Source organism: Periplaneta americana, chromosome 4, assembly GCF_040183065.1.
Source record: "Periplaneta americana isolate PAMFEO1 chromosome 4, P.americana_PAMFEO1_priV1, whole genome shotgun sequence".
In the NCBI taxonomy this organism is placed as follows: Eukaryota; Metazoa; Arthropoda; class Insecta; order Blattodea; family Blattidae; genus Periplaneta; species Periplaneta americana.
Genome location: NC_091120.1, coordinates 151,430,376 through 151,443,587, shown reverse-complemented (window position 1 = coordinate 151,443,587; position 13,212 = coordinate 151,430,376). Strand labels below are relative to the sequence as shown.

Below are 13,212 nucleotides of genomic sequence, written 5' to 3'. Positions count from 1 at the left end.
TGAAATTTCATATTTTATACCATTTCTGCTAGCAGCATGGGAACAAGGGTTTTTATGATTCACGATATATAGAATGCAATTAAGGCCAAAAATGTTCATATTTCATAATGTTGTGGTAAAACTGTCATATTTCGTAGAAATCTTAATAACTCTTCTCATATTTTTGCACTATTTTCCCCCTCTGTTAATATTTCTATAACTATCACTCAACTGGGCTTTTCTGATAAAATAAGGACACACTAGGGATATTTTCCATAAAATCTTTGAAACGTCCTAGCCACTTATTCCACCAACATTCTGTTATATCCAAGGATAACTGAAATATTCAAATTCCCTTTTAGAGTCATTGAGCTCGAGAAGTCAACAAAATAAGTACCGGTACGTAGTTTCTTTTCCACCTTTGCTCATTCTTTCGAATCCAGTGAAAGTCTTTCAGTGTTGCCGTGTCTATTCATATCTTACGTCTACATTAATGTTTCAAGCGGGTTTCAACTAACAATTTTGCTGTCTATTCCATTTATTTATTTTTTTATTTTAGTAGGTTATTTTACGACGCTTTATCAACATCTTAGGTTATTTCGCGTCTGAATGAGATGACGGTGATAATGCCGGTAAAATGAGTCCGGGGTTCAGCAACGATAGTTACCCAGCATTTGCTCGTAATGGGTGGAGGGAAAACCCCGGAAAAAACCTCAACCAGGCAACTTGCCCCGACCGAGAATCGAACCCGGGCCACCTGGTTTCGCGGCCAGATGCGCTAACCGTTTATTCCACAGGTGTTCTATTCCATTTATGTTTTTTTTGCAACTTCATTGATTTCTCACCGTGCAAAACAATATTAACTGACAGAAGGTGTAATCTTTCACTAGAAAAATAGAAAAATTACTAGTGTTTTATTGTAAATAGTTTCGAGTTCAACCAATGTAAGAAGATTTCTTTTTTCTCTTTAGTGTAAAAACAATTAAGTTATCTAGTTTTTGCATTCAGATTAGGATTTTATGATGCTGCAAACTGTATAATTATCAGGGACGTCGCTAGGGGGTTGCGAAAGGGTGCGCAAGTACCCCATAAAAATCGTAGCACCCCTTTCCGCACCCCAAAGGGCAATTTATTAACTAAATACTAGGCATAAATTAATTTGAAGAACAAAAACAAACAAACAATTTCTTGGATGTGAAAAAACTACGTCCCGTAGTGTATCGTAATGGATATGATGAGCAATAATAATAATAATAATAATAATAATAATAATAATAATAATAATAATAATAATAATAATAATAATAAACAGATGTATAGTATGCGCGCAAGTGCATGAAAAAACATTTTGGATTTTTTGTACCACATTTTTGCTGCTCGCACCCCATCCGCACCCCCTTGCTCTGATCCTGGCGACGTCACTGATAATTATGTAGACTTATGGCATTTGACTTGGTAGTATATTAAATATAGAGAAAACTATTCATCTTTAAAGGCTTATTTTGTAAAATTATAAAGTAAACGTTTTCCAAATGGTTTATGAATGAAGATATTTTGGCATAGAATTATTTATTTCATATCTTCATATTCTGCCAAAATAAATAGGCCTATCATATTCTGGCAAAATTGTCTTCTAATTGTGCTGGTCTCAATAATCTGGACTTGGTCGGCTTATGTCTTCAGTGCTGGACTGTGAACATACAGGATTGCAGTAGTCGTCTATATTAGTTGGTATCATGCATTCAAGAGAATGCACTAAATCTCATTAGTGGATGCATGTAGTGCAGGCCACTCCCAAGAAGCATGGGTGGTGAAGATCTCTGGTCTTCATGTAGTAATTTATCATCTGCAGGAAGGCGGACAGAGAGCGATAACTACAGAACGTCTGCTGTGCAGCCACGATCTCACACGACCATGCTGTGTGATTAACTTGTCAAAAGCATTTCTAGTAGCTACTGTATAAGTAGACGTCAGATGTTTAGTCAAATGCCTATTTTATGTGAATTAAAGCTTTGACAAGCTGAGAGAAATATGCGCGCGCGGATCTTTGAACGATAGTGGTTGTTGTAATAAAGTTCCACACTGCGTATGGGCTATTCCATATTATGAAATCGATCAGTAAAAAACCTCGCATTTTTTAATACTCTAATTTTTTCCCTATTTATACAAGGTGCTGAGGAGAGTGCATTTTCAAAAATATACTATCGAAAGTCAAACGGTTTTCGTATTATTGAGCGACAAATTTAGCGTATTTTATAGAAACAATCCTCTTTCAGCGCTCAGACCTCTGGAACCATTTACTGCAGAACATTGAACGGGAGCTCATTTTGAAGCTGACATTTGGTAGATTATGTTAAGAAGTAATCCTTATTTTTATTGTATACAGAGAGACAGATAATCTGATTTTACTTACTTTTAAGCTTTTTGCCCATTTGTAAAAATGTAAAAAATATTGAGAAAAAACCTTGCATTATTAAGAGGGATTCGGCATTGTTTGCTTAGTGGCTCGGCAAGAAGTTTCGAGGGTATTAAATAAATTATATTCACACGCCTGGACTTGAACGGCGCAGTACCGCACGAACTGGCCGAGAGATGAAGATAAGCGAGCATTGGGTGTCATTTTACTCCTGTGTTTACGAAAACTTGTGATAAAGCTAGCCCAGCCATGACTGCTAGACGGCACATCACGTGTTTGTCTCCTGGCCTTGCTTGTCTCGACTACCTACAGTCAGCTGGTTAGTTCACGCGCGTACTATTTATTTTCTTTCTTTGATATTTTCAATACTTTCTTATCAACGGTGCACCAGTAAAAAATATGTTTATTTGTACTTCCAATGCGGAATCTAACCATATATTTTAAAAATATTTTTTCGTGGGCAAGGGCGTCTTAATGAAGAAAAATCTAAATTTCTCCATTTCCATAAAAAGTAAGAAAAACTGTTTACATGTCAATATAAACTTTAACTTCTCAGCATCAAAATAAACAATGATTTTGATCACTGGGTGAAAGGGTTTCGGAGCCACAACAGTTTAAAGTTGCTAATTTTATGAAAATACGACAGATTTAAATATTTTTAATTTAAACACTACGAAGTTCTGATGCCTCAAACTTTGTACAAAGCATTGTATCACAGTTGTCAACGGACAGAAAAAGTTTCATTGTATTTAAAAATTGCAAGGTCAATTTTCTCTAGATTTCGGTCGATTTGAGATGGAATAGCCCGTATATTTATCTTATTCGTCACAATTGTTTTTGTCTGCTTTTTTCACTTATAGCTCCTTCAGCCTCTTACTTACAATTTGTGTACTTCTTTAAATAAGCGCTGACAATGTACGTGTTTTAACAGTGTGAAATCTTAGCCTTAACTGTACCACCCCTACTTATCTGTTAAGTTTTTCAACGGAGATGTTCGGCAAGAGAGCGGAAGACTATTTCATCAATTTGGCTGTTACCCCGTTATTCGTAAATTAAATATAAGGTAATTTTAGAGGTGTAACACAATTCTAGCACACGAAATCGATCTAGTCCTCAATGAAATTATGCCCTATGAATCAGGTGAAACTAATTAATTCCCAGTTCTCAAGAAAAATACTTAAAAATAGTTTATGGAACAGCCTGCATATGTTCAAAGCTATTTTCTTAAAGTGAAATCTTCTATAGTAGTGCATACTCTTACAATATGATTCAGTGGCGGTTCCTTGAGGAGGAAGGGAGGAACGTCCTCCTAAACTTTTTCTTCTTTTCAAAGTAAATACCAAATAAAATATGTACCTTGAAATTCGAGGAAGATTCGTTAATTTTTAAGTTCACAGCTGTCAGAAAACCTCGCTTTATCGAGTTTTAAACGACGTGTGCTCATATGTTGCGTGAAAACTCTGAGAAGAATATGAGATTGTTTGTGAGGAGGAAAGTCAATTCGTTCCTCCTTTACTGCAGTTAATACACATAGACAACAGCGCACTAGCGGCCAGAGAAAGAAGGAGAGTTTTAAAGCAAGTAAATGAACATATAGGGAGGAGATCCTCCTCTGATTCTGCGCATGGGCGGGAAATAGTTTAGCAGACAGAAACCCAAGGAAACCGACTGGTCGTGCAGCAAGCTTGCTACCGCTGTGATCTAGCGATGTTGCATACAATCATACTACAACACACAGAAAGCATAATAAAACAGCTTTAAATTATAAATTAAATATTATTAATTGCAGTTTATATAGGCTACTATTCATGATTTGAACCTTTCGAGGATATTTGAAAATTAAAGTCGGGTTTACAGTATATAAAACAAAGACGAAGTAGTTTTACGTTAGTATCGCAGATCTTTTGGCTCGTGAAATTCACTTCCATTCATTGTCTACTAGACAGGGCGGCAGGAAAGTTGTCAGTTTTGTACAAAAACATTTGAAATTGAAAGTACTCCAAACTACATTATTTTAACATAAAAAAATTAATCGGCCACCTGCAGCTCACTTAAACCTTAAGGGCCGTATTCATAGACATTCTTAGCGCGGACTTTCGGTGGATAATCAGCGAACTAACGTTTTTCGTATTCATAAACCAGTGTCAGCGATATGATATGATATGATATGATATGATATGATATGATATGATATGATATGATATGATATGATATGATATGATATGATATGATATGATATGATATGATATGATATGATATGATATGATATGATATGATATGATATGAATCCTGTTTAGCACGCTCGTAGCCCGGGCTAGCGAAATGTCTATGAATAGCACCCTGAATCCTCAAATTATATTTTAACAATAATGGTAGTACGACTTCACAAGAACGGACACTCTTCAAAAGCATGTGATACTGAACTTGTAAAATGTACATGTGGCAACACAGACCACGTGGGTGAGTGCAGTATTCTTGCTTTCCTGACAGATTATAGCCCTGCCAAGACTCTGGAATTCGCTACCTGCTAGTACTAGGGACTGTCGAAATAAAATTGAATTCAAACGCAAACTTACTATGCACTTGGTCAGTAATTGATTTCTTGTAGTTTCCTTAATCTATCACAAAATATTTCACTATCAAGTAATTTCATCAGTATACAATTTTGTTATTCTAGGTTTAATTTGTAATTCAGTAAATATAAAATATGCTTTGTTTTTCTATGATAAATTATCTAGCTTTAATTAGTCAGGTAATCTTTTCGTACTTTGATTTTTATTGTAATTGTAATTGTAAATTTAATACTAATAATTGTAATTTTATTCTTCATATTATAGTTGGAATCTCCTGGTAGAGGGGCAGAGAAGGCCTGACGGCCTTATCTCTACCAGGTTAAATAAATAAATACTAAATACTAGCAATTATTCCCCATTCCCACTTCCGTAAAACGGTTCCGGTTACGTGTTAGTAGCTAGTCTCTTCCAACACGTGTGATGCTGTAGTGTGCGCGAAAAATTCTGCGAGGTTGTGAATTTCCTTGTAATTGTTAATTTGTGCAATTATTCAACAATGAATAGACATGAAAATATATTACATTTTGGACAATTTAGGAAACTCAGTTTACAAGAACAGATCATTGCTATACAAAAGGGGAGGCCAATCCCAACATTACCTGGTCTTACATGTATGCATTTAGGCTAAGTTATAGCATGTTTCATTCAAGAAAGTGTCATTTTGTACTGTTAACTTCTTTCCTCCTCTTAAGAAATATGCAGGAGCCGCCACTGATATGATCGTTGCCCATTTCGAATTTACTGATATATTACCCATTGAAACTATGGAATTTCCTTTTCGATGATACTGTATAAGATTGAAAACCGAGAAACTTGTACTCTCCGGCAAATGTGCAGCTTGAACCTCAGGGTTCAGCAGCTTAGAATTGATACAGCGTCACGATTCAATTATTGCCAAGGCACGACCGCGATATTTCAGCAGACCTCCGTTGCAAGTGACAGCGGCAACATGATCGCGGAGGGAAAATTACATTAACACTACTTAACTTCTTATTGCATTCCTGCATTGAGCTGTAGATTGAACTGGAGAAATTAGCGGGATTACCAAGTCGGCACTCTCAACAGTCGCATAAGACTCTGACACCTCGCTCTGTGTGTTAACTTTTTTTCTCCAGCTTGTCACTTCAAAGATTTATCTGCTGTTGACTCAATTGATTCTGTCCATTCTGCGAAGTTCAACAAATCTATGTCGTCCTCTCTTACATATGCCTAAAAATCTTCTGGCTATTCGGGTCCTGTGTTCATTGATTGAAAATACTCAAGTAATCAATGTCATGAAATCAATTAGCCGAAGAACCAACCACAATAGCTTTACTTGTAGGCGTTTATAGCTACCTGTATTATGTATCTGACTAACTTTATACCCATTCCTCCATCCATTTATGTATCCACCTAATAATCTACCGTCCACATCTGTGGAGTAACAGTTACCGCGTCTCACCGAGATTTGAACACAGATAGCAGAATCCAGAGTATAGCGTTAACCATTACACCATGAGACCAACGAAGACTCCTTTCCTTCCATCATAACAATCATCAATTAAAAGTGTTAGAATTAAAATCGAGCCACAAGCTTCTCCCGAGATTTCAAATGGAATCGTCGGATTCAAAGTCAAGAGTGTTAAAAATTACACCATGAGACCGACAAACAACAAATCCCAACAATATTTCAATTCGAAAATCTGGATTCAAAGTCCAGAGTGCAACCATTACACCACGAGACCGACAAAAGATAGTTTCTTTCTATCGAAACAGTCAGCAAATAAGTGTTAAAAATAAAATCTGAAGTAAGGACCCACCAAAATTTGAACTCGGATCGCTGGATTCAGAATCAAAAGTGCTAAGCCTTACACCACGAAAACGAGAAGAACCCTTTTTTTTAAGAGGAAGGTCCCGCCGAGAGTTGAACTCAGATCGCTGGATTCGCGGTCCAGAGTGCTAACCATTACACTATAAAAAGGACGAAAACTTCCTTTTTTCCTCGACAGTAGCCTTAAAATTAAAAAGTACCAGAACGGTACCACCGTGATTTGAATTCGGATCGCTGGATCCAAAGCCCAGAGTCCTAACCATTACCCCATGGAATAGATGGAAAATTACTTCTTTCCTAAACAGTAGTCATAAATTAAAGCCTTAAAACTAAAATGTAACAGGAAGATCTCACCGATTTAAACCCGGATCGCTGGATTCAAAGTCCAGAGTGCTAACCATTACACCATGGGATCGCTGGAAACCAACTTCTTTCCTAAACAGTAGTCATCAATTAAAGTCTTAAAACTAAAATGTAACAGGAAGGTCCCACCGAGATTTGAACTCGGATCGCTGGATTCAAAGTCCAGAGTGCTAACCATTACACCATGGGACCGAGGGAATTTTACTTCTTTCCTCGATAGTAGTCATAATTTAAAGCCTTAAAACTAAAATGCAACAGGAAGGTCTCAACAAGATTTGAACTCGGCTCGCTGGATTCAAAGTCCAAAGTACTAACCATTACACCATGGGACCGATGGAAATTTATTTCTTTCCTCGACAGTAGTCATAATTTAAAGCCTTAAAACTAAAATGTAACAGGAAAGTCCCACCGGGAGTTGAACTCAGATCGCTGGATTCAGAGTCCAGAGTGCTAACCATTACATCATAGGACCGATGGAAGTTTACTTCTTTCCTCGATAGTAGTCATAATTTAAAGCCTTAAAACTAAAACGTAACAGGAAGGTCCCACCGAGATTTGAACTTGGATCTCTGGATGCAAAGTCCAAAGTGCTAACCATTACACCATGGGACCGACGAAAACCTACTTCTTTCCTCAACAGTAGTCATCAATATAAAGTCTTAAAACTAAAATGCAACAAAAAGGTCTCACCGAGGTTTGAACTCAGATCACTAGATTCAGAGTCCAGAATGCTAACCATTACACTATGGGACCGATTAAAGCTTACTTCTTTCTTCGACAGTAGCCATCAATTAAAGCCTTAAAATTAAAATGAAACAGAAAGGTCTCACCGAGATTTGAACTCGGATCGCTGGATTCAAAGTCCAGAGTGCTAACCATTACACCATGGGACCGATGAAAACTTACTTCTTTCTTCGACAGCAGCTATCAATTAAAGCCTTAAAATTAAAATGTAACAGGAAGGTCCCACCGAGATTTCAACTCGGATCGCTGGATTCAAAGTACAAAGTGCTAACCATTACACCACGGGACCGACGGAAACCTACTTCTTTCCTCAAAAGTAGTCATCAATTAAAGCCTTAAAACTAAAATGCAACAATAAGGTCCCACCGAGATCGCTGGATTCAGAGTCCAGAGTGCTAACCATTACACCATGGGACCGATGAAAGCTTCCTTCTTTCTTCGACAGTAGCCATCAATTAAAGCCTTAAAATTAAAATGTAACAGGAAGGGGCCACCGAAATTTGAAATCGGATCGCTGGATTCAGAGTCCAGAGTGCTAACCATTACACCATGGGAACGATGAAAACTTCCTTCTTTCTTCGATAGTAGCCGTCAATTAAAGCATTAAAATTAAAATGTTGAAGGAAGGTCCCACCGCGATTTGAACTCGGATCGCTGGATTCAGAGTCCAGAGTGCTAACCATTACACCATGGGACCGATGCAAACTTACTTCTTTCTTCGACAGTAGCCATGAATTAAAGCCTTAAATTAAAATAAAACAGGCATGTCCCACCGAGATTTGAACTCGGATCGCTGAATTCAAAGTCCAGAGTACTAAACAATACACTATGGGAACGATGAAAACTTCCTTCTTTCTTCGATAGTAACCGTCAATTAAAGCATTAAAATTAAAATGTTACAGAAAGGTCTCACCGATATTTGAACTCAGATCGCTGGATTCAGAGTCCAGAGTGCTAACCATTACATCATAGGACCGATGAAAACTTCCTTCTTTCTTCGATAGCAGCTATCAATTAAAGCCTTAAAATTAAAATGTAACAGGAAGGCCCCACCGAGATTTGAACTCGGATCGCTGGATTCAAAGTCCAGAGTGCTAACCATTACACCAGGGGACCGGGGGAAATTTACTTTTTTCCTCAACAGTAGTCATCAATTAAAGCCTTAAACCTAAAATGTAACAGGAAGGTCCCACCGAGATTTGAACTCGGATCGCTGGATTCAGAGTCCAGAGTGCTAACCATTACACCATGGGACCGATGAAAACTTACTTCTTACTTCTTTCTTCGACAGTAACCATCAATTAAAGCCTTAAAATTAAAATGAAACAGGAAGGTCCCACCGAGATTTGAAGTCGGATCGCTGGATCCAGAGTCCAGAGTGCTAACCATTACAGAACTTACTTCTTACTTCTTTCTTCGACAGTAGCCATCAATTAAAGCCTTAAAATTAAAATATAACAGGAAGGTCCCACCGAGATTTGAACTCGGATCGCTGGATTCAGAGTCCAGAGTGCTAACCATTACACCATAGGACCGATGAAAACGTCCTTCTTTCTTCGACAGTAGCTATCAATTGAAGCATTAAAATTAAAATGTAATAGGAAGGTCCCACCGAGATTTGAACTCGGATCGCTGGATTCAAAGTCCAGAGTGCTAACCATTACACCATGGGACCGGGGGATATTTACTTTTTTCCTCAACAGTAGTCATCAATTAAAGCCTTAAAACTAAAATGTAACAGGAAGGTCCCACCGAGATTTGAACTCGGATCGCTGGATTCAGAGTCCAGAGTGCTAACCATTACACCATGGGACCGCACAATATTCTGTTTATTACCACAGTAGTGAGTTACTTATAAGCTTATTTTGAAATTAAAAACGAACATTTAGTCGTTTGTTTAATGCGGAGCTCTGAGTGCTATTCTGATTACACTATGCGATCTCCTAAATTGTTTTACTCAACATCACAATAAATTTGTCAGCAATTTTTAAGAGATAAAAAGAATTATAATATAAGGTCTCGGAAATATTTTAACACGGATATCTGAATTTTGTATACTATAAAGAGTAACGTGGAATCTACTTGGGCTTGAGACATCAAACATTTCGGAACTACATGTTGACTACATCATCAGGATCGGGTGAAGAAGAAGAGCAGAAGCAGAAAGAGAGACTGATGAGATGGAAACCAGTAGGAGAAGGAATGCAGGAGGAGAAGGCAAGGGGAAGAAAGAAAGCATTTTTGGAGAAGGAAATTTGTAGAATGAAATCAGGAGAGAAAGGAATGAAAAAGAAGAAAATCAGACTAAGATGGGTATCAGTAGCAGAAGGAATAGAGAGGGGAAGAAAAGCAGGTAGGGAATGAAAGCAGGAGGAAAAGGAAACTGGTAGGGCAAGGATTAGAGGAAGAGAAGGAAAGCAGGAGGAGAAGTGAATCAGTAGGGGAAGGTATTAAAATGGGAAGATAAGCAAGAAGAGAATGAAAGCAGAAGGAGAAAGAAAGCAAGTGAAGAAAAAAAGATAAGAAAAGTATCAGTGGGAGAAAGAATAGAGAAGGAGAAGGAAATCAGGATGAGAAGGGAATCAGTAGGGGAAGGAATAGAGGGGGAAGATGAGCAGGAAGGGAATGAAAGTAGGAAGAGAAGGGAAACAGGAGGTGAAGGGTATCAAGGTGAACAAGAAATCGGTAGGAGAAGTCGTAGAGGAGGACAAGGAAAACGGGAGGAGAAGAGAATCAGCAGGAAAGGGAAGGAAAGCAGAAAGAGAAGGGAAACAGGAGGAGAAAGGTATCAAGTTGAAAAATAAATCAGTAGAAAAAGTCATAGAGTAGAAGAAGGAGCTCGGGAAGAGAAGAGAATCAGCAGGAATGGGGAGGAAAGCAGGAAGAGAAAGGAAATAAGAGGAGAAAATCAAGATGAAAAGGAAATTAGTAGGGAAAGCCATAGAGAGGTAAAGAAAATCGGAAGAGAATTGAAATCAGGAGAAGGAAGGCAGGATAAGGAAGAAGATTTAAAAAAGAATCAGTAGGGAAATGAATAAGAAAAACAGGAGAAGAAGAAATGTAAAAAGAAAGAGAATCAAAGCAGAGGAAGAAAGCGGGAAGAGAGAAGAATCAGTAAGAAAAGGAGTAGAAGGCGAGATGGAAAGCAGGAAGAGAAGGGATTTAGGAGGGAAGGGAATCAATTGGAGAAACAATAGAGAAGGGAAGTAAAGGAGATAGTGAAAGAAGGATGAGAAGGAGAGCAGGAAAAGATTGAAAGCAATATGAGAAAAAAAAAAGGAGTCGAAAATATGTAGGTGGAAATCAGGAGGAGAAAGAAAGTGTGGATAGAAAAATTAGAATATAAATGGAGAAAATGAAAGAAGAAAAGGGAGAAAAGTAGAAAGAAAGATATAAATGCAGTAAGAGAACGAGGTGAAGAAATGGAGGAAGAAAGTGAAAGAAAGACCAACATTAAAACAGGACTACATCTCTTCACGAGAGCTCCTCAATTTACGCTGTTTATTGACAGTAAATCCTACGTTTCTGCGCAGTAGGCCTACTCCACGCAATACGAGAATACTTTGTTTATTCGTGGAAAACCAGCCACATTTACGTGCTGTATTATCTGCAACAAATAACAAATGAAGGTACCTACATATATGCCTTTCCTGACGTCAAGCACTTCATTTGCGCATTATTGCGATACGTTACACAATAGTGACAGATGCTTCCTTTCCCACACTAAAATTGTCATCAGACATTGTTTGCGAGTCTTAAAAAGTTATTCATTTTCATATCGTAACCTACATTTCCGTATATCAGGGATCGGACAGATAAAAATGTGGTTAGGATAAGTTAAATATAGAACCGGTAGGTAACTACTCCTGAAACAAAACGCAATACCACTAACAGAAACAGTTAATGCATGAAACAGTTGACAAAATACAGAAGATATGCAGTGACAAAGAGCTACCTTGGAACGCTGTATCTTATCTTGACAATAGAGATAAGGAGTTGTTCGCAATCACTGAAGTCTACATATTTAGGACGATGTTTTATGAAGTTCCTGCTAACCATTCAATTTTGATGTCTTTCCCCAAATGTGGATGAGTAGGTAAGTACGGAGTTTCGGATGTCCCAAATTTGAAACTCTTACTGTACGAAAAATATAAGAGCTACGTTAATTTTTTATTTACAGTTGGAGAGAGAACAGATACCGCTTCTTAACGAGAATGAAACCAGTTGAACCAGTTCTGTGAGGGACGAGGGGAGCGCGGCGAAAATGGCCGTTTTACTGCGCCTCAGTGTAACTTGAGAAATGAAAACGAGCAGTATCTCCTTCTGTAGCTTCAAGACAACGCCATATGTGAATAAAAGTACTATTCAGCTGGGAGTTAAATTATGAGGGTTACGAGATCGAGTCTGTGAGAGTAATGGTGAAAATTTCAAACGTCCAAAAAATTCGAAGAAAAATATCATCGCAAGCAGCGAAATGCACTAAGAATGGTGGCTGAGCGTACAAGTATTTAGAAAAGACCACACAACTGTATCGGAAACCGAACGAAATCGAACAGCACCGTTTGGAGTCCGAGTAAAAGTGTGGAAATCGATTCATTGTGTGATAGAAACAAACATTTGGAAGTACCCAGATGCACTTGCCGCATTTTATACTTCTGTCATCACTTCGTTACTCGCGGTCCAAGAATTCATTCTATATTATACCGTAGTAACTGTAACTGAGAGTAACGAAACAAAATAAGTGTATAATCTACAATACTCACGACTTTCATGTACAGGGACATCATTTTATTTTTACTAACATTTTTAATATTAACCTGTCTATACCTTTAGAGAACCGGAAACACCGCTTGCTCCCCCCTCCAAGACTGGAGTTCGATGATACTGGCGTAAAACACAAATCACTCTACTAGGTATAGGAAGGAAGAAAAGTAGTTCATCCATTTACGTAAACTAGGAAATATCGCGATTTTGAGTTTGATAATTTTCATTAGGTTTTTCTTTAATCAAAGTACAGTACTGTATTAAGAATAAGTGTGTTTACTCACGAAGTAAGTTATCCATGCGAACGTATTCATTATGCAGTGTATACTCTCTACACCACATTAGAGTACAATATAGAGAAAGATGTTAAATTGAAAAATAATCATAATATAAATATTTAAACACAATTTTGAAAATGGTGGCCGTTCATTTCGATACAGGCTTCAGTTCTTTTGTGCATATTATCGCACTATAGACTATTGCATCTATTTCCAATTGCCAGTTTCGTCCTTCGTACTAGTAACTCATGTTGAAATAATTCTATACTACGTACTGTTAATTCA

The 13,212-nt window shown here is 37.6% G+C and overlaps 9 non-coding genes across 9 annotated transcripts; all 9 read right to left on the bottom strand.

The window, feature by feature from the left end:
* Positions 1–7,261: 7,261 nt before the first annotated feature.
* TRNAQ-UUG (transfer RNA glutamine (anticodon UUG)) lies at positions 7,262–7,333 on the bottom strand. Its single transcript has one exon. It is a non-coding gene; the product is annotated as a tRNA-Gln (tRNA).
* A 348-nt stretch (positions 7,334–7,681) lies between these two features.
* On the bottom strand, positions 7,682–7,753 carry TRNAQ-UUG (transfer RNA glutamine (anticodon UUG)). Its single transcript has one exon. It is a non-coding gene; the product is annotated as a tRNA-Gln (tRNA).
* A 209-nt stretch (positions 7,754–7,962) lies between these two features.
* Positions 7,963–8,034, bottom strand: TRNAQ-UUG (transfer RNA glutamine (anticodon UUG)). Its single transcript has one exon. It is a non-coding gene; the product is annotated as a tRNA-Gln (tRNA).
* A 476-nt stretch (positions 8,035–8,510) lies between these two features.
* Positions 8,511–8,582, bottom strand: TRNAQ-CUG (transfer RNA glutamine (anticodon CUG)). Its single transcript has one exon. It is a non-coding gene; the product is annotated as a tRNA-Gln (tRNA).
* Positions 8,583–8,929: 347 nt separating this feature from the next.
* On the bottom strand, positions 8,930–9,001 carry TRNAQ-UUG (transfer RNA glutamine (anticodon UUG)). Its single transcript has one exon. It is a non-coding gene; the product is annotated as a tRNA-Gln (tRNA).
* A 68-nt stretch (positions 9,002–9,069) lies between these two features.
* TRNAQ-CUG (transfer RNA glutamine (anticodon CUG)) lies at positions 9,070–9,141 on the bottom strand. The gene has a single exon. It is a non-coding gene; the product is annotated as a tRNA-Gln (tRNA).
* Positions 9,142–9,348: 207 nt separating this feature from the next.
* Positions 9,349–9,420, bottom strand: TRNAQ-CUG (transfer RNA glutamine (anticodon CUG)). The gene has a single exon. It is a non-coding gene; the product is annotated as a tRNA-Gln (tRNA).
* Positions 9,421–9,488: 68 nt separating this feature from the next.
* On the bottom strand, positions 9,489–9,560 carry TRNAQ-UUG (transfer RNA glutamine (anticodon UUG)). Its single transcript has one exon. It is a non-coding gene; the product is annotated as a tRNA-Gln (tRNA).
* Positions 9,561–9,628: 68 nt separating this feature from the next.
* TRNAQ-CUG (transfer RNA glutamine (anticodon CUG)) lies at positions 9,629–9,700 on the bottom strand. Its single transcript has one exon. It is a non-coding gene; the product is annotated as a tRNA-Gln (tRNA).
* Between the last annotated feature and the right edge of the window lie 3,512 nt (positions 9,701–13,212).